This window comes from Macaca nemestrina, unplaced genomic scaffold, assembly GCF_043159975.1.
Source record: "Macaca nemestrina isolate mMacNem1 unplaced genomic scaffold, mMacNem.hap1 Scaffold_104, whole genome shotgun sequence".
Taxonomy (NCBI): Eukaryota; Metazoa; Chordata; class Mammalia; order Primates; family Cercopithecidae; genus Macaca; species Macaca nemestrina.
In genome coordinates, this window is record NW_027257587.1 from 21,869 (window position 1) to 44,912 (window position 23,044).

The following is a 23,044-nucleotide window of genomic DNA, read 5'->3' on the forward strand; positions in this document are numbered from 1 at the left end:
TTGAGTTACTGCAAAAGCCTCCCAATCGTCAGGCACAGTGGCTCATGCCTGTAATCCCAAGCACTTTGGTAGGCCAAGGCAGGTGGATCATCAGAGGTCAGGAGCTCAAGACCAGCCTGACCAACATGGTGAAAACCCTCTACTAAAAATACAAAAAATTAGCCGAGCATGGTGATGGGTGCCTGTACTCCCAGCTATTCAGGAGGCTGAAGCAGGAGAATCACTTGAACTCAGAAGACAGAGGTTACAGTGAGCCGAGATTGTGCCATTGCACTCCAGCCTGTGTGACAAGAGCGAAACTCCATCTCAGGAGGTTAAAAAAAAAAAAAAAAAAAAAAAAGCCTCCCAACCCACCTCTCTCCTTCCGCCTTTCACCCTGCCCTGCATTCTACCTTCCTCTCTCAAACATTTCAGAAAAAAAAAATTATATCCACAGAGAGAGAAAGTACAAATGGGGTGAAATGTTTGGGGAATCTGAGGGAAGAGTATATGGGAATTCTCCGTACTATTTTTGCAACTTTTCCATAAGTCAGGATTATTTCGAATTGAAGAGTTAAACAAAGAAAAAACAAAAAACAAAAACACTATCTCCCTTTGTGAATCCATCCTGTGTTTCCCCTGGCAACTTAACGACGCTCTCAACTAACACATCTATTTTTTCATGAACACTAAAAGAACTGTTACCTAGTTTTGATTTTCTGTGCTTGGCAGTAGAAGTGTGTGTGTGTGTGTGTGTTTCATATATGTGTGTGTGTATATATATGTGTGGGTTGTATGTGTATATAGAGAGGGAGAAATATATATGTGTATATATATAAATATATATTGTATATTTACAATGGTAATGTGTATATATATAAATATATGTGTGTGTGTAGATATATATAATACATACCCCATAGCCTGTCCTTAACCAGTTCTAAACTTAGTTGGAAAAATACAAACCTAAGCAGAGAATTTCAAATTAATATAATGAATATTTTGATAGAGGAATGTGTTGCTGTGGAACACGTTGCTAAGATACAAAACCTCCTAGATGGGGCAATGAATGAACGAAGTTTTCCACCTATAGGCACCCCCTCTGATATCCCCTCAAACCTTTATAGTTATATGCATTTGCTTCCCCCAGGACCCTCGTTTCATAGCGGTTAGTCCTAGAGCCTAGCAAGTTCCTACTACAGCTGGCAAACATATGCCATTCAAGAAACAGTGGCGGAGTGAATGACGAGTTAAGAACCATTTGTCAGCCCGTTCTCAGCAATACAACATGCACTGGTATGCAAATTATATTTTTGTTGAAAGCAACAACAGGATCACAAAATATCTTTCCAGAGAAAGCAAACCTCAAAAGCTTCTTTACCCTAGTAAAGTACATTATAAGAAGCTCCCCTTATATAAAAGAAAACCTCCTCATTCGTTATCAATGGCATGTAAACCTAATAAGCCTCCGTCTCTGATGACATCTCTTTCATCCCCAGGAGTAGATAAAGGAGGTTCTGGAAACCCTGGTAGTTGTGAAGGTGGCTCCCAGCTCTGACAGTCTTGAACCCTGCGTGCGTGGAGGTCACACAGCAGAAGAACAACAGAGGGAAGCATCATCAGACTTCGAATATGTTTGAACCAGAGATGGCAAATAGGCTGCAGCCAACCGAAAACACCAGAGATTCATGGTGGCCACCTGAGGGGTTGTGCTCTTAAAAAACAAAAATAAAAAATAAAAATTAAAAATTTAAAAAGGAAGGGGTCAAGAATCCATCAGGTCTGACTGAGACGTGTATCAGTGACTAACACCCCGTATGGCAAAAATACTCCGGTGCGCTTTGGGTACTCACAGCTTCAGCAGTATTCAAAGGCGTGTGCTTCCCTAAGACTAAGCCACGGGAATACCCCCAGCAACACTGCCGGGAGAAACGTCTCACGTGGATTTGGTAGAAACACAGTTGTCTTTAACAAATTAACACTGAATAAATCCTGACTTATTAGAGCCTATGAGAATGACATTCTCAATGATAACAGTTATCACTACAATCTGCAAACATCTGCGATCCTGCAGGGAGGAGCTGTGACAGTGCAGGCCACAGGCCACATGTCCAGAATGCTTCCCAGACTGCCTGTTACAGAATAAAAGAAATGAATCCCCCCCCCCCAAGAATGTCTTCACTCACATTTAGCCAGTTGTTCCTTTGTGTGCATCTCTGTGCTAAAATGGCCATTCTTCCCCACAGCCTGAAGTCATATGCTAAAATAAATGAGACTCACATGAAGTCAGAACCATGCAGATGCGAGGAAACCACCACAAAAGAAATGGGCTGGAGAGTGTGGCCAGGAGGATGGTACTTCCCAGGAAGCAATTACTTCATCTCTGCCCATGAAGCAGGCAGCTGTTATTGTCCCCCAGGCCCACGCCAGCCACTCAAAGTAGGTTCTAACCAAACTACCTCCAACAATCAATATAAATACACCACACAATTGGCTTCTGAAAGGACACCTTGCAACCCAACAAGAAACTGTTAGCACAACTTTGACAAACTGTACAACTAAAAACCTTGGAAAAGGATAAACACTGCCACATTTTGACTCAAATACTGCTACCTGGTAGCACCGCAATAATTCACTGAAACAAAAGAATGAATGAGGAATACGTTTATATAGGAATCAGAGGAAGCATGACTAATCATTTAAAGAAATAGGTCAAGAAACTGCTAGGTTCAAATGCGACCGTGTGACATTGTCAGGGCCTTAGGCAAATTCAGTTTTCTTGGTCCTGTTTCTAGGTTCATCAAAAACCAGCTTTGGACTAGGGAATCTGTTGCTTCCCAAAGCCTTCCTTCTGTGATTCCAGCCCAGATTTTAGGACTGCTCTCCCACTTGGTATATGAAAGCACTTTCCATGTATAATAGCAAGAGTGCATTTCTGTGTTGAATGCGGTTTGGGACCTACTCTGTGAGGCAGAAGATCATCATGTAACTTTAAACGTGACGACAAGGCGCACTCTAGATAAGGATAACACATAAGATGTGGCCATACACCTGTGCATGCCTGGCAGGGAGATGGGGAAGTCTCATTTAATGAAGCCAGGGTGCCTGTTGCACCTGAACATCCTCAGTCCACGTCAAGTTCACAACGTCCTTCTGACATCAAACCACAGGTATCACATACTTTTCCATACTTTCCACACAAGATTAAAATATGCAGAGCACCGTGATAAAGACGCCTCCATTCCCAGCATGTTGGCTCTCATTCCGTAGAATTACATACTTTCAGTGCAAAATGATGACCAGGTTCCAGCGGCAAGCAAGACTGGGCTCAGTGGGGACAGCAGGCCCTGCAGGAGCCACCACTCCTGTCGCCACAGTCTGATGCAGCTGCAGAGAAGCTGTGGCTGAGGCCATTCACTTTGTGAGAGAATCGCACAGGAGGGAAAAGGTAGGGAAGGTCGGGAAGAGGACAATGTCATGCTTCTGAGCCCAAGCCAAGCCATCGCATCCCCTGTGACTTGCATGTATACACCCAGATGACCTGAAGTAACTGAAGAATCACAAAAGAAGTGCAAATGCCCTGTCCCACCTTAACTGATGACATTCTACCACAAAAGAAGTGAAAATGACCGGTCCTTGCCTTAAGCGATTATATTATCTTGTGAAATTCCTTCTCCTGGCTCATCCTGGCTCAAAAAGCTCCCACACTGAGCACCTTGTGACTCCCACTCCTGCCCACCAGAGAACAACCCCTCTTTGACTGTAATTTTCCTTTACCTTCCCAAATCCTATAAAACGCCCCCACCCTTATCTCCCTTCGCTGACTCTCTTTTTCAGACTCAGCCCGCCTGCACCCAGGTGATTAAAAAGCTTTATTGTTCACACAAAGCCTGTTTGGTGGTCTCTTCACACGGACGCGCATGACAGGCAGGTGCAGAGCCAGGGAAGGACCTGTGATGAGAACAGAAAGGAATGCGTCTCCCTGTACACACACTCGGATTTTATGACAATGTGCGCAGGGGGCTGAACTGGATGCCTGAGAACATTCCTCCAAGTTCTTTTGCAGATTTTCTAAATATTGGTGTAAAATCTGAACTCAGACAAAATTTTTTTAAATCGCTTCAATCAACGTCTTTGTCTAGTGCTACATGATCATCTAGAAAACCAACTTCTCTTCTAAGGCTCACATCCTCCTATAAAGTCCCAGGGATTTTACAAGGGAATGCACCTCTCATTCGCATCAAGAACACACACAACTACTGTTAAAGAAATGATTAAATTGCTTACATAATTTTTTAAACACCCAGATTTGAAACACAACAGAGACAACTTCTTGATAGCTCTGCTTTCCAACTGCAAAGTGCGAGTGGAGAAAATAACCTACCATGATTTCTAACCAGTCAACAACCTCTCTTCCCTGGCTGCAGTAGGAGCAATCTTTCTGAGCTCAGGAGGAAAAAGAACCCAGCGGGTTAGCGGACAGATAATCATCAGTTCTCAGCGGGCTTCCCCGGTCCCAAATCCCCATGTGATACATGGAAGTAAACAGCTATCATTGACCAAGCATCTGAATGCTTATCTCACCTCGCCATCTGATTCCTCTGCCATGCAAATTTAAAATTAATAAGCCTGCTATTAGAGAACAGAGTTGGTGCTACATCTGTCTTCCTAAAATTATGGATAATTACCAGCCCACTATGGCTTCTAATCAGATTTGAGTAGTCCCTTAGACAAGAAGCTAAAGTGCCTCAGCCCTAAACAGAGAAGAAAACAGAAACTGGAATGCTCTAGGTTTGATTTTTTCCCCCTTGTTCTAAAGTTGCTGTTCACGAATCTCCTTCTACTGTCTTGTTTATAAAATTTATGAGAAACAGGGAAATTCAAAGACATGATAGAAATGGCCACGTTTTCTAGGTACAAACTTTGTGAACATTATTTTTAGGTGCTGGGCTTTTTCTCCACAAATTGTGAGCCTGGAGTACATTTTCTCCCTCGTGGTTACACATTCAGAGTCAGGGAAAGTGGCTTTAGGAGTAAAGAGGGGAGTGCAGTGAGAAGTGACCGGACACTGAGAAGGACAGACAGGGACTCTACCTCGGTGGCCTACAGCATTCCTGGACCTCTGCCTTTACTTTTCTATCTGTACAAGGGATCTAAAGGCCCATGATTCTAGGCCACGACAGCTCTTCATACACACATACACTAACATCACACGCCTGTGTGAAAAGCTGTGACACTTGGCTGATTTCCTGAAGAAGTTATCTTGTATCATTTCTACTCAAGTACTCCACCTCCTTCTAGACAAGTATCTGAGGATGATGGGCTATCCCACAGCCATGTGTGTAACCTCTGCTGCTTACGATCCCTGTTCACATAGCATTTTCCAAAAGCATTTGGTGTAAAGTGACAGAAGAAAGAAGAATAAGGTTCTTTCAGCCCATTCATTCATTCATTCATTCATTCATTCAACAAATATTGACTATCTATGTGCCAGGCACTGGTGATATAACAGCGAACATATATTTTTGTAAGTAGCGACAGACAACCAAAAAGTATGTTAAGGAGTGATCAAGACTGTAGAGGAAAATACACCAGGAAACAGGAAAGAATAATACCCCTAGCCACCCTACAATGGGGTGACGCTAGTGTTACAAAATGGAAACAGCGGCCGGGCGCAGTGGCTCACACCTGTAATCTCAGCTCTTTGGGAGACTGAGGCAGGCAGATCACCTGAGTTCAGGAGTTCAAGATCAGCCTGACCAACACGACGAAACCTTGTCTCCACTAAAAACATAAAAATTAGCTGGACGTGGTGGCACACGCCTGTAATCTCAGTTACTCAGGAAGCTGAGGCACAAGAATCACTTGAACCTGGGAGGCAGAGGTTGGAGTGAGCCGAGATCGTGCCACTGCACTCCAGCCTGGGTGACAGAGTAAGACTCTGTCTCAAAAAATGTAAAAAAAAAAAAAAAAAAAAATGTAAACAGAGAATAAGATACCAAAAGAAAGAACATAAAGGATTAATTGTAACAAAAGCCTTTGTAAGCTGATACTTTCCTTCCTGGATCCTTGTCCCTTACAAATGGAAAAAAAGGGCGGAGAGGGGGTAACATCCAAATGATGTTGTAAGATGGCTTCGGGTTTCAGATGTCTGACAGTCATACTCAGGTACTTCAAGGAAAAAGCTCTAGCTCTATAAGCAATCTGGGCAATGGTTTAATGATCCTGTAAGATCAGTACCATATTCTCTCATTTTTCATAGATGAGGAAACTGAGGCATAGAAAGGCTAAGTAAATTGTCCATGGTCACAGGCGATTTAGAAACTTTTCTTCAAACTTTCAAAAGTTAACTACTGCCACTATTACACATGGGTTTTTGTTTGTTTGTTTTTGTCTGTTTTGAGACAAGGTCTTGCTCTGACCAGGCTGGAGTGCAGTGGCGTGATGATGGTTCACTGCAGCCTCGACTTCCCAGGCTCAAGTGATTCTCGCACCTCAGCCTCTCCAGTAGCTGGGATTACAGGCATGAGCCACCACACCTGGCTAATTTTTTAATTTTTATTTTTTGTAGGGATGGGCTTTCACCATGTTGCCCAGACTGGTTCCAAACTCTGGGCTCAAGAGATCCTCCCAGGTCGGCCTCCCAAAGTGCTGGGATTACAGGTGTAAGCCACTGTGCACAGCCCTACAAATGTGACTTGTACAAAGTCAGAGCAGTGAGCAGGAAGAGAACAGAGACTTCAGCGAGTCTCCTGGCTGTGGCAATGCCATATCCCTCCTCCATACCGTAATGTGTCTACACCCACCAAGATCCTAGACGTTGAAGGCAGGCCAGCTCAGACACGAAACAGCAGTCAAGAAAGAGAAGATGCAGACATGCGTCTTGATTTCAGCTCGAGCGTGCCTCTCTGCCCTGCAGCTGCACAGGCAGAAACCAGGGGCCGTGAGTCTCAGGCAGTGTGTTTGGTTCCTGGCTGGTTATCTTTTGGGAGACCATCCCATACAATTAGTGTTACACTTCTCAAAAAGGAAGTGTGAGTTTTATAGAAAAATCGATTCCATTTGGGAGAAAGGCCTAATAAAACCACAAAAGGATAACACATTCATACAACAACAAATTCAATTCATCTGTCACAAACTGAAATCCCAAAGCCCTCGGCACACAGCTGCTTTTCTGAGCTGAAATTCAACTCCAGTTGAGAAACAGGTCAACTTTTCTAAAGAGATTTCTTTTTCACATGCCTTCAATAAAAATTCCTTTCCCTCACTTGTCATTTTCCAGATTTAATGGCTCTGTTGGCCTTTCTCTCATTTAGGCCGTGAACACTGACTGCATGTCTAATACGGCCAGGACTCCAAGGGAGGCACCCTAGGGAACACAGATGACCGCAGCACAGCGACAACCTCAAGGAGCACACACGGGGAAGGCAAGATGATACAATCGAAGACTTCACACAGAAAAGAACTTGGCATCCATACCCCGTCCCATTTCTAGAAAACAACGATGCTGACTTAGGAACATTTACCGAACAGCCTGCAGTGTGGAGGCAGCACGAGGGGGTTCCATGCGGGGAAGAGCCCCTTCAGAAGGCGGAGTTCAAGCAACGTGGAGGCAGGAGACGTCCCCACGCACAAGGGGCAGCCTGGGCGCCTGCAGAAATGCCCATGCATCTGGGAAGAGGGAGAGAGGACAAGATACTTAAATGCTCCAAAATGAATAGAAGCCTCCCAAGAACCTCCCCCGAAATGGGGCAGGGATTTACAAAAGACCAAACCGAGCATGCGCAGTTACCTGAACATAGCGCCACCAGAGCGAGCTATCAAGGAAGAAACAGGGTCACTAGAAGCCTGAGCCTCTACTCCCAGCTCTGCAACTCATTCACCCTATGACCTTGGTGAAGGCTCTTAGCTCTGTGAGCCACAAGAGAATCACGGGAAAACAGAAGATATGAAAGTGTTCTACCTTTTTCACAGAACTGCTGAGGGAATAAAATCAGATAACGGATTTTAAAATTCTCTGTGAATTACAAAGCAAAATGCAAACGTATGAAATCATTCTTAGCATTAATAACAGCACTGTCAAATTAAGAGAAGAATTAAGACCACAGCATTTTCCATCCCCCGACTCCCGAGACAAATAGTGAGTCCAGCTGACGTATTTGGGCAACCCCAGTATCTAGGCTTTGAGAGTCTCAAACAGCTCATGAACTCTGACAGTATCACTCCAGCCCAGTGCTCATTAAGTTCTCCAAGACAGCCAACTGACATAAAATACTACAGCTTTTTCAGCTGGACTTGAAGCCCTCCAAGCTCACAGCACAGCTCAACAATGAAGAAGAGGTTTTCTGCCACTAGACTCAAAAGCTGGCTTTCGTAGATTCCCATAGAAAGAACATTCAAGGCCAGGCATGGCGGCGCATGCCTGTAATCCCAGCAATTTGGGAAGCCGAGGCAGGAAGATCACCTGAGGTCAGAAGTTCAAGAACAGCCTGGCCAATATGGCAAAGCCCCATCTGTACTAAAAATACAAAAATTAGCCGGGCATGCTGGCAGGCACCTGTAATTCCAGCTACTCAGGAGGCTGAGGCAGGAAAATCCCTTGAACTCAGGAGGTGGAGGTTGCAGTGAGCTGAGATCACGCCACTGCACTCCAGCCTGGGTGACAAGAGCAAAAGTCCATCTCAAAGAAGAAAAAAAAAAAAGAAAGAGCATTCTTTTTTGTTGATGTTAAATTTCCTGTGCTTAACACAGAGAAATCATACAACACTGAAATCCCGAAAAACATATCATAAAAAGCATTTAGTGACTAAAGACATTCAATATAACCTGTAACAGTGAGTTCCCCTCCTCTTTCCAGCCTGCTCCACTAACACTGTGACCCTTAACACAATGCTTTCACTAACACAGAGGAAAATTAATAGGACCGCTTACCCCTCTCAGCTGACAGCTAAACCACTGTTTCTCCCTGGGCTCACTAAAGATGACCTTTACCCAAAACCAGGCTGCAACGACCCTGTAGATGTTGACTAACAATTTCAAAATTCCCATATTCTTTGTCCACTCCTAAGGAAGATGAACTGAAGCCAGGTGTCTCCAAGTCAGAACTAACAGAGGCCTTAAACATCAGATGGCCCATTCCGTTCTTTGACAACCGGGGGATCTAAAGCTGAGCTTATGGAAGAAAACAGCCTGTTTAGTAACAAAGTGAAAACCAAAGCCTAGTCACCCAACCTCTGGTCCAGATCTCCTGTGACATTCCAGCACCCATACAGGATGAGTCTCCCTAACCAGAAACTCTGAAATCTACAACTTTTGAGTGCCGACGTGACGCTCAACGAAATGTTCATTGGAACAGCTCAGACTCTGGATTTTTGAATTCAGGAGGCTCAACCAGCAAGTATAATACAAATATTCAAAAATCCAAAAATGTAAAGAAATCTGAGACACTTCTGGTTCCAAGCAGTTTGGACGAGGGATATTCAACGTGCATTTTTTTTTTTCTCTAATGAAGGAAATTAAAAACGAGGCCCAAGCAAAGTCATTCAATCCATACTAAAGTCATTCAATAGTTTAATTAGTACCCATTTAAAGTTAAGTTCTACAGGCAGATATTTAAAAGGATGAATACATACATGCCTATAATTCCAGAAGTTTGGAAGGCCGAGGTGGGAGGATCACCTGATGTCAGGAGTCCAAGACCAGCCCGGTCAGCATGGTGAAACTCCATTTCTACTATAAATGCAAAAATTAGCCAGACATGGTGGCGCACACCTGTTATCCCAGCTACTCGGGAGGCTGAGGCACGAGAATCGCTTGAACCTGGGGGAAGCACGTTGCAGTGAGCCGAGATCACATCACTGTACTCCAGCCTGGACCACAGAGCAAGACTCTGTCTCAAAAAAAAAAAAAAAAAAAAAAAAAAAAAGGAATAAGAAAAAAGAAAATTTAAATTGTGTTTTCACATGGAGCCCATGTTCCCAGAACACAAACCCTGCTCTGTGCTCCAAGGGCACACAGGGTGCCCCTTTATCTTAATGTTCACCATATTCCATGACAGCCATTGGCATGTGCCCGTCCATCACACTAGACTTCCTGTGCATGAGACAGGGATCATATATTATTACCTTTCTGTCCCCAGTGTCTGGCCTAGAAGACACTCAGTAAATGATTCCTGAATTAAGTCACTTACTAAAATATGTTAAACTTGTATTAACAAAATTGATTTAATAAGTTTGCCAATGCAGCGTTCATACCACACAGCTTAAATCTCAACCTGTGGATTTATCTTGTGTTCTGCTAGATTATCACCTATTAACATTCAGGAGGCACCTAGTATGTGCTAGGCATTACTAATTGCTGGAGACCTAGCAGTGACAAAACAACATTCCTTGTTCAAAGACAAGTTCTAGTATAAAGAGGAATAGAAGGAACAGGCTAGATTGATGAGAGAGCTAAGAAAAGGACAGGCTGCCATGGGAAGCACCTGGTCTTGTCTGGATGGTACACAGTTAACAAAGTCTGAGTGCTTCATATAGCATAAGATCATCTCCTCCAAAGAAGCGAATGCAGCTTTGATTCCCCAGTACCAGAAGTCACCATAAAGGTGTGCACAGCCACATGCTTAGTGTAGGAAGTGAAACCAAACGAACAAACAAAGCTCCAACTTCCAGAGGCAATGGTCCAATTATGAAATCCTCTGGCTACGTTCAATTGAAATTCAAGGTATTCAAGAGGCCAATATTTAAGGGACAAATTAACCCAACCACTTAAAACTAAAATAGTCAAGGGGTAAAGGTATAGTACCTTTTACAAATTTATTAGCTCTTAATATTTACATTTAAATATGACGACGATGGTGTAATAACTTTATTAACTAGTTATTATGTGTTAGGCACGAAACTAAGCACTTTACACACACATTTGCACGATCCTGTGAGATGATAATGACCCCTTGTCATCCCATTTCATAGATGAAAGTCAGGTTTATATAAGCTTAAAAACTTACCCCAAATGACACAACTACTTAGCAAAACCCAGGCAGCCTGACTCAATAGGCCTTGTTTAAAGAAGTAATATTTATAAACTGTCCAGCACAGCGGTGGTACAAACAAGAGTTCAATAAATGCCTAAAGGGTACTTCATACCCAAAATCGTTTCCCGCCAATCAAACTAGACTTACTCTGGTTCTGCATAACCAACTGTCAAATTATTGTTCCATGAAGAAAAGGTGGAATGGGTAGAGATCAGAATAGAGTGAATAACTGCTAAATATACTTCATGACAGGTAGTAACAGGATGTGGCATTTAGGCTGTTTCCACATTTGTCTGGGTAACAATTTTTTTTTTTTCACAGTTCTAAAGCACAAGAGCCGTTCTAAGCTGGTGAAAGCGTAAGGCATGTCTATGATCCAGGCCTCCAATTCACTGTGGATCAGTGGATCTCAACCTTTACGGTATATCAGAACCACCTGGGGGTTTTTAACAGCACTAGAGCTGCCCAGGCTCCATTCCTGCAGATTCTATTTCAACTGGTCGGGAGTAAGCAAGCATGCTTTTTTCACAGCCATCCAGATGCAGCTACGTTTGCAAACCACTGTCCAAGATGCTCTCACACTTCCACTCAGTTCAACACACACTCACTGAGATTCTAAGCACTATGAATCGGGCTAAGTTAACAAGTCAGGCTCCACTCCCTAATAATATTGGCAAAGAAACCAACATCAGAGATTTATTCCAGTCCAAACCAAACAAATTGCCGGGTGAAAAAAATGCCCTGGCATAGTTTGCCATACAGAACAGCTTCCTGTATCTTCCCAGTCAGTAGCCTAGAGACTGACTCTGAGCCATGAGAATTCAGAGTCAGAGAAAAATGCCAGTCTGAGGCATCTGCCATACTTCTATCACACCCCCAAAAGCGCCCAGCTACATTTCACATCCACTGTCCTAACAGGGGTTGAAACAGGGAAGAGCAGTGCAATACAGAAAACAGAGCCTGCTGGGCATCAAAAGGCTGGAGAATTCCAGTCCTAGCCCTGCTACCAATCGGTCTGGTCACTTGTCTCTGGTCCTGGTGTGGCCAACAGTTACGCGACAGGGTGAGGCATAAAAACACAGATGTCAGGCAAGCTCCAGCATCCAAAATACATCGAAATTAAAAAGCATTAAGGTGATATCAAGGAATGTATGCCATCAACCAGAAAAGTAACGGAAATATTCCTTTTCCCATTCTTAAGAAATCAAAAGTGGAAGCAGAAAATTGAGCAATCAGCCTACTAAGTTGACTGCGGCAACAGAATACACTCACGGATTCTGTTCACAAAAGGAGGGGTGACAGACCAAAAGGAGAACTGCAGAGCGTCCCTCTCTCCTCTGTCCACCCATGACACCAGCATGTGAGCGCGTCCACACGCAGCGCCCAGTCTCCTGTCCCACTGGCGCCAGAGTCCACTCACCGCAAGCCTACTAAGTGCCACATGTGCTAGGATGCTCCCTCATCTCATCACCATAGACATCCCTGCTGGACGTGAGTATGTGACAGACGAAAATCACGGAGGCCTAGGGAAGTTGAGATCCGCATTCCCACTGCGGTGAGGGCGTGCTTGAGAGGGACCCCACGGCTGGGCCCTCCATGCCGCTCTCCTCAGTAATCACTCCCAGACCAGAGCAGCGAGGGGGAATTTTCTTCCTCTCACTCTTTTCAGCCCCTTGGCTGACCCAGCATTCCCCAGAAAGCTATCGAGTTCTGGCAGCTCTGAGGCCACAAAGCCACAAAGGCACGGGACACACAGCCCATCTGTCTCTAACGGGTCTTTTACTTGGTCATGCTGATCATTTCTAAGAGCAGATGGGTTAAAAAAGACTTGGCAAGTTACCACGAAATGGCCCCTCCACTCCTCCCTGGGGGAAGGCTGACTAGTGAGCAGTCAGGCCGGCTTTCTTCCCCCACTCCCTGCATTCCTGTCCCCAAGGAGCCACAGACAATCCCACCAAATAGAGGCAGGAGACAGCCGCCTCCTTCCTACAGCTGGAGGGAGAAGGGTCCTCTCAGGTCTTTCTAACTGCATGAAAACCAAACCGTGAGCTGTACTGACCCGGGCCTCACCCATGTTGCAGGCATGTACAACACAGGTGCCCAGTGCTATCATCAGGCAGAACTACGAATGTGTTTTCCATCGTTTTCATACAGTGATTCCAGAACCGTTATCCACACAGCTCCACTTCTCACACATACGACGTGCTTCACGGATTACACAGCATGTTCACCATGCCCCTCATCCGCTTCTCCCAGCAGCCTTGTGTGATCCCTTGGGTATGCTTCCTCATACTGAGGTTTGAAACCAAAATTTTCCCAAGAACATCCAGCTAGTGTTAGAACCAGGATATGAGGGCTTCTGATTCTAGAACCGGTATTTGTGCCACTATTCCACATGGGCCCCTCCAGGGATTTCTGCCTGATCTGAAAATGCAGACAGCAAATCCGTCTCTCTACAGTCCTGGGGTTCCCTATAGACAAGAAGTCAAACTTCTAACAGAAAGCTTATACTTATTTGGAAGGCTACCTGGGATATTTCTTTTAAGTTAGTTTGTTCATGTTTTGGAAAGATTGTTCCAATGGCAATGCGGGGCATGAAGTGTAGAAAGGATTCCATGATGAGACAGAGAAACAATTCGGTGGCTCTTACAACAGTTCAAATCAGGCATGAGGCACAACCAGAAAGGACAGAGGGAAAATGTATTGGAAAGAAATGCAAAATGAAGTCCACTCAGACCCAGGATGGAAAAAAGGGGATTAAGCATGATGGTGGTTTCTACTTTGAAAGACTGATGAACAAGGATGTCATTAACTACTGCAGAGTGGTATCTGGGGCCTGGGTGCACCAGTTTGTTTAACCATTCACCTGCTGAGCAGTCTCCGGGCTGTTTCCAGTTTCTAGCCTTTATAAATGCTGCTGCTATGAACAGATACATACAGGCTTTTGTGTGAACATAAGTCCTCATTTCTCTGGGATAGCAGCCCATGAATGTGAATGCTGCCTCCTACGGCAATTGCACATTTAGCTTTTTAAGAAACTGTCAAGCTGTTTTCCAGAATGGCCCTACCATCTTCCATTCCCACCAGCCAAGTGTGAGTGATCCGGTTTCCCTGCATCCTCACCAGCATTGGTCTTGTTACTACTTTTTATTTTAGGCATTCTGATAGGTGTATAGTGACGTGGCTTTAGTGTGCATTTTTCTGATGGCTCATGATGTTGCACATCTTTTCATGTGCTTATATGTTATCTGAAATGTCTCTTCAGGTCTGCTATTCATTTTCAAACTAGATGATTTGGTTTCACTGCTGAATTTGGATAGTTCTTTATGTATTATAGATATGAGTCCTTTATCAGACATGTGGTTTGCAAATAGTTTCTCCCAGTCTCTATCTCCTCCTTTCATCTTTATTTTGTATTTCACGTTTTAATCCATGATCTATTTTGAGTTAATTTTTGTACGAGGTATGAGGTTTAGATCAGAGTTCAGGTTTTTTTTCGTATGAATAATCAGGTAGTCAGTAACTTTTTTTAAGAGACAAGGTCTCACTCTGTCACCCAGGCTGGAATGCAATGACAAGATCAGAGCTCACTGCAGCCTCGACTCCTGGGCTCAAGTTATCCTCCTGCCTCAGTCTCCTGGAGTAGCTGGCACCACAGGCAGGTGCCACGGTGACCAGTTCATTTTTTTAGTTTTTGTAGAGACAGGGTCTTGAGCCATGTTACCCAGGCTGGTCTGGAACTCCTAGGCTCAAGTCATCATCCCGCTTATATGGGGCCAGGCAGTGGCACATGCCTGTAATCACAGCACTTTGGGAGGATGAGCAGGAGAATCACTTGAACCCAGGATTCCAGACCAGCCTGAGCAACAGAGGAAGGCCCTGTCTCTGCAAACATTTTAAACATTAGCTGGGCATGGTGTTGTACACCTGTGGTCCCAGCTACTTGGGAGGCTGAGGTGGGAGGATCTCTCGAGCCTATGAGGCTGAGGCTGCAGTGAGCCATGATCGGACCACTACACTCCAGCCTGGGAGAAAGTCAGACGCTCTCTCCAAAAAAAAAAAAAAAAAAATCCTAGAGCATCACCCATATTAAAGACAGGTATTGTCTTTTTCAAATTTAATTACTGTTATATAATGGACATGTAAAATGTCCAGTTTGAAAGTTTGAAAATATATAACTCTAAGTATTCTTACCTTAAAATTCTGATTCCTACCTAAGATATTGCATACTGTTTACATAAGTATCACAATGCCTGGACAACAACTAAAAATGTGTAAGAGTAAGAATAATGAGCATGTATGCCTAGTAATTAAGGTATATTTTCCCCTTATTACATAAAAAAAGTCATCACTGCAAACCCCTATGACCGTATCGAAAGTAAACCTACAGTTTTACTTCTCTATATTATAAAATGCAAGGTTAAAACTCGAATACTAAACATTTCCTGAAGCCAAGGGTAGTTTACTTAAAATAAATGCCTAGGGTCTATATCAAAAATATGAAAAAGCTAGCTACTTCATAGCCATTCCAATCTAAGTTCAGCTTTTTTAAAATGACACATAATTGTGTACTGTACATATGTATGGAATACACAGAGTGATGTTATAATACATGTAATGTATGTGATCAGCATAATTAGCATATCCACCATCTTAAACATTTATCATTTCTTTGTGTTGGTAACTTTCTTTTTTTTTTTTTTTTGAGATGGAGTCTCGCTCTGTCGCCCAGGCTGGAGTGCAGTGGCCAGATCTCAGCTCTGCCTCACGGGTTTACGCCATTCTCCTGCCTCAGCCTCCCGAGTAGCTGGGACTACAGGCGCCTGCCAGCTCACCCGGCTATTTTTTTGTATTTTTTAGTAGGATGGTCTTGATCTCCTGACCTCGCGATCCACCCGTCTCGGCCTTCCAAAGTGCTGGGATTACAGGCTTGAGCCACCGCGCCCGGCCTGTGTTGGTAACTTTCAATACCCTTCCTCCAATTATCTGGAACTATATATTCTTTTTTTTTTCTTTTTTTTTTTTTTTTTTTTGAGACAAAGTCTTGCTCTGTTGCCCAGGCTAGAGGGCAGTGGTGTGATCTCAGCTCACTGCAACATCTCCTTCCCAGGTTCAAGCTATTCTCCTGCCTCGGCCTCCCTGGTAGCTGGGATTACAGGCACCCACCACTATGCCCAGCTAATTTTTGTAGTTTTAGTAGAGACGGGATTTCACCACGTTGGCCAGACTGGTCTCAAACTCCTGACCTCAGGTGATCCACCCACCTCAGCCTCCCAAAGTGCTAGGATTACAGGCATGAGCCACCGCGCCCAGCCTGAAACTACATGTTCTTGTTGACTATAGTCATCCTATGTTATAGAACACTAGAACTTATTCCTATCCAGCTATAATTTTGTATCCTTTAACAAATTTCTCCCTATCTTCCTCTTCCCCTACCCTTCTCACCCTCTAGGATCCTCTGTCTACTTTCAACTTCAATGAGATCCACTCTTTTTTGCCTTCCACATAAGAGAACATGTGCTGTGTAACTTCCTGTCCCTGGCTTATTTCATAATATCTTCCAGTTCCATCCACGTTGCTGAGAATAACAGGACTTCATCCCGTGTTATGGCTGAATAGTACTCCATTGTGTATAAACACCACATTTTCTCTATCCATCATCTGCTGTTGGACACCGAGGCTGATTCCATATCTTGGCTATGGTGAACAGTGCTGGAGGAAACATAGAGGTGCAGATGCCCCTCCGACACTGATTTCCTTTTCTTTGGGTATCTACACTGTAGTGGGACTGCTGGATCACACTGTAATTTCATTTGCAGTTTTCTGAGGAACCTCCATACTCTTTGCCATAGTGGGTGCCCTAACTTACTCTTACTCTTTTTCTTTTTTCTCTTCGAGACAGTCTCACTGTGGCCCAGGCTGGAATACAGTGGTGCAATCTCGGCTTGCTTACTGTAGCATCCACCTCCCGGGTTCCAGTGGTTCTCATGCCTCAGCCTCCTGAGTAGCTGGGATTACGGGCACCCGCCGCTACACCTGGTGAAGTTTTGTATTTTTTAGTAGAGATGGGGTTTCACCACGTTGGCCAGGCTGGTCTTGAACTCCTGGGCTCAAGTGACCCACCCACCTCAGCCGCCCAACAGTGCTGGGATTACAGGTATGATCCACCGCTCCCAGCTAATTTTTGTGTTTTTAGTAGAGACGGGGCTTCACCATGTTGGCCAGGCTGGTTTCCAACTCCTGATATCAGGTGATCTGCCCGCCTCGGCCTCCCAAAGTGCTGGGATGTCAGCGTGTGCCCCACGCCCAGCCAGCTGCTCTAGTGTACACCCCCCTACAGTGTGTAAGAGCTCCTTTGTCTCCATATCCTCGCCAGCACTTGTTACTTTTTGTCTTTTTGATAATACTCATCCTAACAGGTGAGATGATACCTCACTGCGGTTTTGATTTGCATTTCTCTGATTATAAGTGATGCTGAGCATTTTTTTCACGTATTTTTTGGCCATTTGTATGTCTTCTTTAAAGAAATGTCTGTTCGATTGGGTGTGGTGACACAAACCTGTAAGCCCAGCACTTAGAACGCTAAGGCAGGAGGACAACTTGAGCCTTGACCAGCCTGGGCAGCATAGCAAAACCCTAGCTCAAAAAAAAAAAAAAAAAAAAGGAAGAAGAAAAAAGAAATATCTGTGTCTGTTCAGCTATTTGACCTCCAAAAACTAAGAGCCCATTTTGGAATCTAACAACCTGCCTGATTCAGAGACAATCTGTGTTTGGTTCTACTCTGCTACTTCTTATGTGACTTTGGGAAGTTCCCTTAGCCACTTTGAATTCAATTTTCTCAACATTAGCCAGGAATAAGTAGCACCTGCCTCTGCTGGTTAACGCTGAGGACTGAAAGGAGAACCTCCACAACGCCACATGACAATGCCGCCTGGCGGAAGCCCCTCAATGCGGGACTGGTAGGATCATCTGAAGCTAAGTACAACTTTCCACTGTCCCAGGCTCACTCTGCATACGATTAGCAAGGAATAGAGAATAAAGGAAACAGAAATAATTGCTTAATTTTTAATAAGAAATTTTTAAAAAGTTGAGGTGGTGGAAAAATAGGAGGGAGAGGAGGGGAAGGAAAACCAGTCGGTCACAAGTTTTAGTCCAGGGCTCATACCTGGCCTCCTCACTCAGGCAATCACCAGTCCCCACTCCCTGGGGAGGGGTACTTTCTCGGCTGGCTTCACCCACATGGAAGGCACTGCCACAGGTGTTCAGAAACCAGGAGCACCTTGAAATGGGCAACGTGCTTTGGGTAGGAGACCTACAATTTCCCCAAAGAAACCAGGGCATAAAAGTGACCCACATAGGAGGTACCAAGGCTGTAAATACTTGGTGGCAAAAACTGATGTCATACCTGCTGTACAGGAGACACACACCCAAATAAAACTTGCCAAAATAGCAGAGAAAAAAATACAGCAGACATCCAGTGCCATTCTGTTACAGAAATATTTATATCCCAAAGCCAGGGACCTCTCTGAAACACTGTGTTTATTTCCACGTTTCATGGAAGATGTTTGAGTGCGCTCACGTGTGTGTCAACAAACTTCCAGTCCCTGCTCTAAACCCTGTGGCTCCTCAGCAAAACCCAAAAACAAATATCAGTTTTCCTTCCAAATGAGAAGTTTCCTGACTTAGCGAAACCAGCATCAAATCCACTTATTATGAGATAGCTGATTACAGGCGAAGCCCTCTAGTCCCAGGATGACTCCCCTCCTGCAGGAGCGGGAAGGATGGCCATAGCACTGGCCTGCCAGACCACATCTCCAGGCAGTTCGAAACCATGGCTGCTCAGGTGAGCCATGATAAAAATCGAAACCAAGTATCTCTGAAAAGTGTACATGTCAAGAACCAGACCTCGGACCGGACTCAGCAGAAATGGATGTTGCAAGGTTTGTTCAGAGACCTCCTTTCCATGCCCCCTTTCCCCGGGACCTCCCTCCTTGCACTAGGGGCCCAGGGCCAATGGACCTCTCCCTTATCTCTAGTCCAGTGCATTTTCAGGAACAGCTCCCAGACTGTACCAGACCCTGAAATGTATTCACTGAATGCACTATTTCTTCAAATGATCATAAATCATCTGACTATAACAACAATTGTTTTAAAAGTGTTCTCTCGGCCGGGCGCGGTGGCTCAAGCCTGTAATCCCAGCACTTTGGGAGGCCGAGACGGGCGGATCACGAGGTCAAGAGATTGAGACCATCCTGGTTAACACGGTGAAACCCCGTCTCTACTAAAAAATACAAAAAAAAAAAAAATTAGCCGGGCGCGGTGGTGGGCGCCTGTAGTCCCAGCTACTCGGGAGGCTGAGGCAGGAGAATGGCGTGAACCCGGGAGGCGGAGCTTGCAGTGAGCTGAGATCCGGCCACTGCACTCCAGCCCGGGCGACAGAGCGAGACTCTGTCTCAAAAAAAAAAAAAAAAAAGTGTTCTCTCTCTCTCTCGGGAATTCTGTCATGAGTTTGAGCAAGCAGCTTTGCTTCTCCTTACTGCAATTCTATCATTTGCAAAATGTTAACAATTACTGTGTTCACCCATAGCATTGTTGTAAAAAGCCTTAAGACCCACTTCATGTAGCCTGCCTGGAGCACAGACACTGTCACATGGTAAATGCCCACTGAAGGTGAGTTATCTGTAGCTATTATTACCCGCCACTCCAGCGAACGAAAGGAGTCGATCAGGTCTCATTGTATCACCATGAAAAGATGTCCATGTAGACTGTGCAGTGGGAGTAGGGGGACTCAGTGTTTATCAGGTACTGTTTTGTTTTTTACAAAGTGTACATATATATTTGTAGGTACACTGGAAAAGATCTGGAAGGAAATACACCCAGTGTTAATAGTGACTACCCCAAAGACACATTCATCCAAACACACAACAGAAAAACACTCACTATCTTTCTGCCTTCCATATCATTTGAACTATTTTCAATAAGCATCTATGGCTTTTGTAAAGTTTTTGAAAGGAATTTATTGCAATTTTTTCTGGAGAAACAAGCAGGAGCATGAAAAAGGTGGAAACAGAAGGTAAAATGGAATGGGACTTAATGGAATTGAGTCCAAGCCAGGCTCAGCAGGCACACGAACCACGCACCTCTCACTACAACTCAACACCAGCTCTCTCTTCTCTTGGTCCAATGGCCCAAGACTTAGAGATAAAATGTTTATTGTGATCACATCAATCACACCAAGGAGCTTGGAACCACCCTTTCAAACTCCTCTGGTTCTGTGTACCTGCCCGGGGCTGTTAGTTTTTCTCCTGTGTCTTTGCTGGACTGTAATCCCCTAGTGGTGGAAATGCACCCTGACACTTAGCCATCATCCCCACAACACTCAGCACCACATAGAGACCAGGGCAGTGATGTCCACTCGGACTGTGATTCCACTTATAAAGCAAAGGACCAGGGACCAGATGAGACTTGTCTTTGGTAACTCACCAGCTGTGGCTTGAACCAGAACAAAGCCAGGTCTCCTGATGCCCAGAAAAGAGCTAGTGCCTGTCCCACTAGAAACGCGGTAAAAATGTTTTGCTTGCTGTGAAAAGATGCACTACTGGAGAAGATGGGTGCAACTTCTCATGGAGGCATTCAGCCCAGATCACCAGGAAACAGAGCTGCCGGATGAGACACTGGGTCCAGATCACCAGGAAACAGGGCTGCCGGATGAGACACTGGGTCCAGATCACCAGGAAACAGGGCTGCCGGATGAGACACTCGGTCCAGGTCATTAGGAAACAGGGCTACCCGATGAGACACTCGGCCCAGGTCACCAGGAAACAGGGCTGCTGTAAGAGACACTCGGCCCAGGTCACCAGGAAACAGGGCTGCTGCATGAGACACTAAGCCCGTCCACTGGAAAGGAAATCTGGCTGGGCAGTGGAGGGAAATTCACACAGCCCAATGGCAGCAACAACATGAACAAAAAATACCTGCCTGGAAAGCCATAGCCTGGCTAGCAAATTCGAAACAGAGCCACAATCCTAGCAGCACACATCACTGCAACACAGGGCTTCAGTCAGTGTGAGCACACTTCAAGTAGAAATGTAAAATGTCCATGTTTTATGGAACAAGGGGGCTATTTGTGTGTGTGTGATGTCAAAGAAAACAGCTGAGAAGAAACTGTTGGCAAGGAAATAGAAATAGGCGCCCTTACACATTGACAGTGAGATAACGGTATGGCCCTAACAGAAGGGAATCCAGCAACACCCATCAACATTTAAAATTCGCAGAACACTGGATCCCACAATTCCATTTCTAGCAATGCATCCTATGAACATATTCACGCAAATATGCAAGAATTATGTACAACTCAGCATTGATTAATCCAAACGGTTGGGAACAACCTAAATACTTACCGGTGGACAACCGTGTTTATCTTATGCCAACATCTGTGTTTTTAAAAACAAGACACACAGGCTGGGCACAGTGGCTCACTCGTGTAATCCCAGCACTTTGAGAGGCTGAGGCAGGTGGATCACTAGGCCAAGATATCCAGACCATCCTGGTCAACATGGTGAAACACCGTCTCTACTCAAAATACAAACATTATCTGGGCGTGGTGGAGCACACCTGTAGTCCCAGCTACTCAGGAGGTTGACGCAGGAGAATCGCTTGAAGCTGGGAGGCGGAGGTTGTAGAGAGCTGAGATCACGCCAGCCTGGTGACAGAGCAAGCCTCTGCCTTGGAAAAACAAACAAACAAAAACTGGCAAGAGTGGTCACAGAGCAGTGATGGGAGTAGGACTGCCTTTCACTCTCCAGGACCTTTTGAATGTCGCTCATATTACGTATTCAAAATATATGACTATAGCAAATATTTTCAAAGTAACTATGAAAAACTGGGAGAATAATAATATCTAACACACAGGACTGCTGTATAATTAAAGGATGAAAAACATTAAGCACTATCAGAGTTCAAAGGAAGAAGGATTAATTCTAGCTTGGATGTCACAGCGGGGATCATGTAAAGGAAGCGAGTATTTCAAGTCTTGAAGGATGGAGAAGATTTAAAGAGGCAGAAGTGTGGAGACGATGTCCCAGATGGAGATAAGAACATAGGCGAAGACGATGTCCCAGATGGAGATAAGAACAAAGGCGAAGACGATGAAGAGATGAGAAGGTATAAATTCTAAGTGCAGCTCTCAGGCTGGGCTTCAGAACAGGGCTTAGGAAACAAGCTGGAGTGCAAGGCTCATGGCGGGAATGGAAACACTGAAACCCAAACTTGCATATCACGACCTGATCATGAGCCTTGAATGCCAAGCCAGGGAACCTGTCCTTGATCTTAACAATGAAAAATCACTTGGCCGGGTGTGGCGGCTCAAGCCTGTAATCCGGTGCTTTGAGAGGCTGAGGCGAGAGGACTGCTTCAGGCCAGGAGTTTGAAACCACTCTGGACAACACGGCAAGACTCTATCCTTACAAAAAATTTAAAAATTAGCTAGGCAGGATAGCACACCTGTAGTCCCAGCTACTCAGGAGGCTGAGGCGGGAGGATCACTTGAGCCCAGGAATTTAGGGTTACAGTGAGCTGTCAGGGCACGCCTGCATTCCAGCCTGAGCAACAGAGCAAGGGCATGTCTCAAAAATCAAATAAAATGAAATAAAATCACTAAAAGTTTGTATAGACATAAGGTATAAAATCATACCCTATATGATTTAATCCAGATATATAATATAAATTAGAGAGGGAGAAGAGAAATTAGGAAGCTATTATAAGAAAACGACACAACTAAAACACGGCGCTATCTTTATAGAAAGGAATGAACTACCACGTTTATTTTCATGGCATCACCAACTTAGATACAGGCTACAGTATTCTGGAACCATCTCTGTATCAGTCAAATCAGATGGCCATAATACCGTAGGCAAATACCATCAAAAACACCATAGGCTATGTGGTTTAAACAGTAGTTTATTTCTCACAGCTCTGGAGGCTGGAAGTCCAAGATCAAAGTGTCGGCCAACTCAGTTCCCGGACAGGGACCTC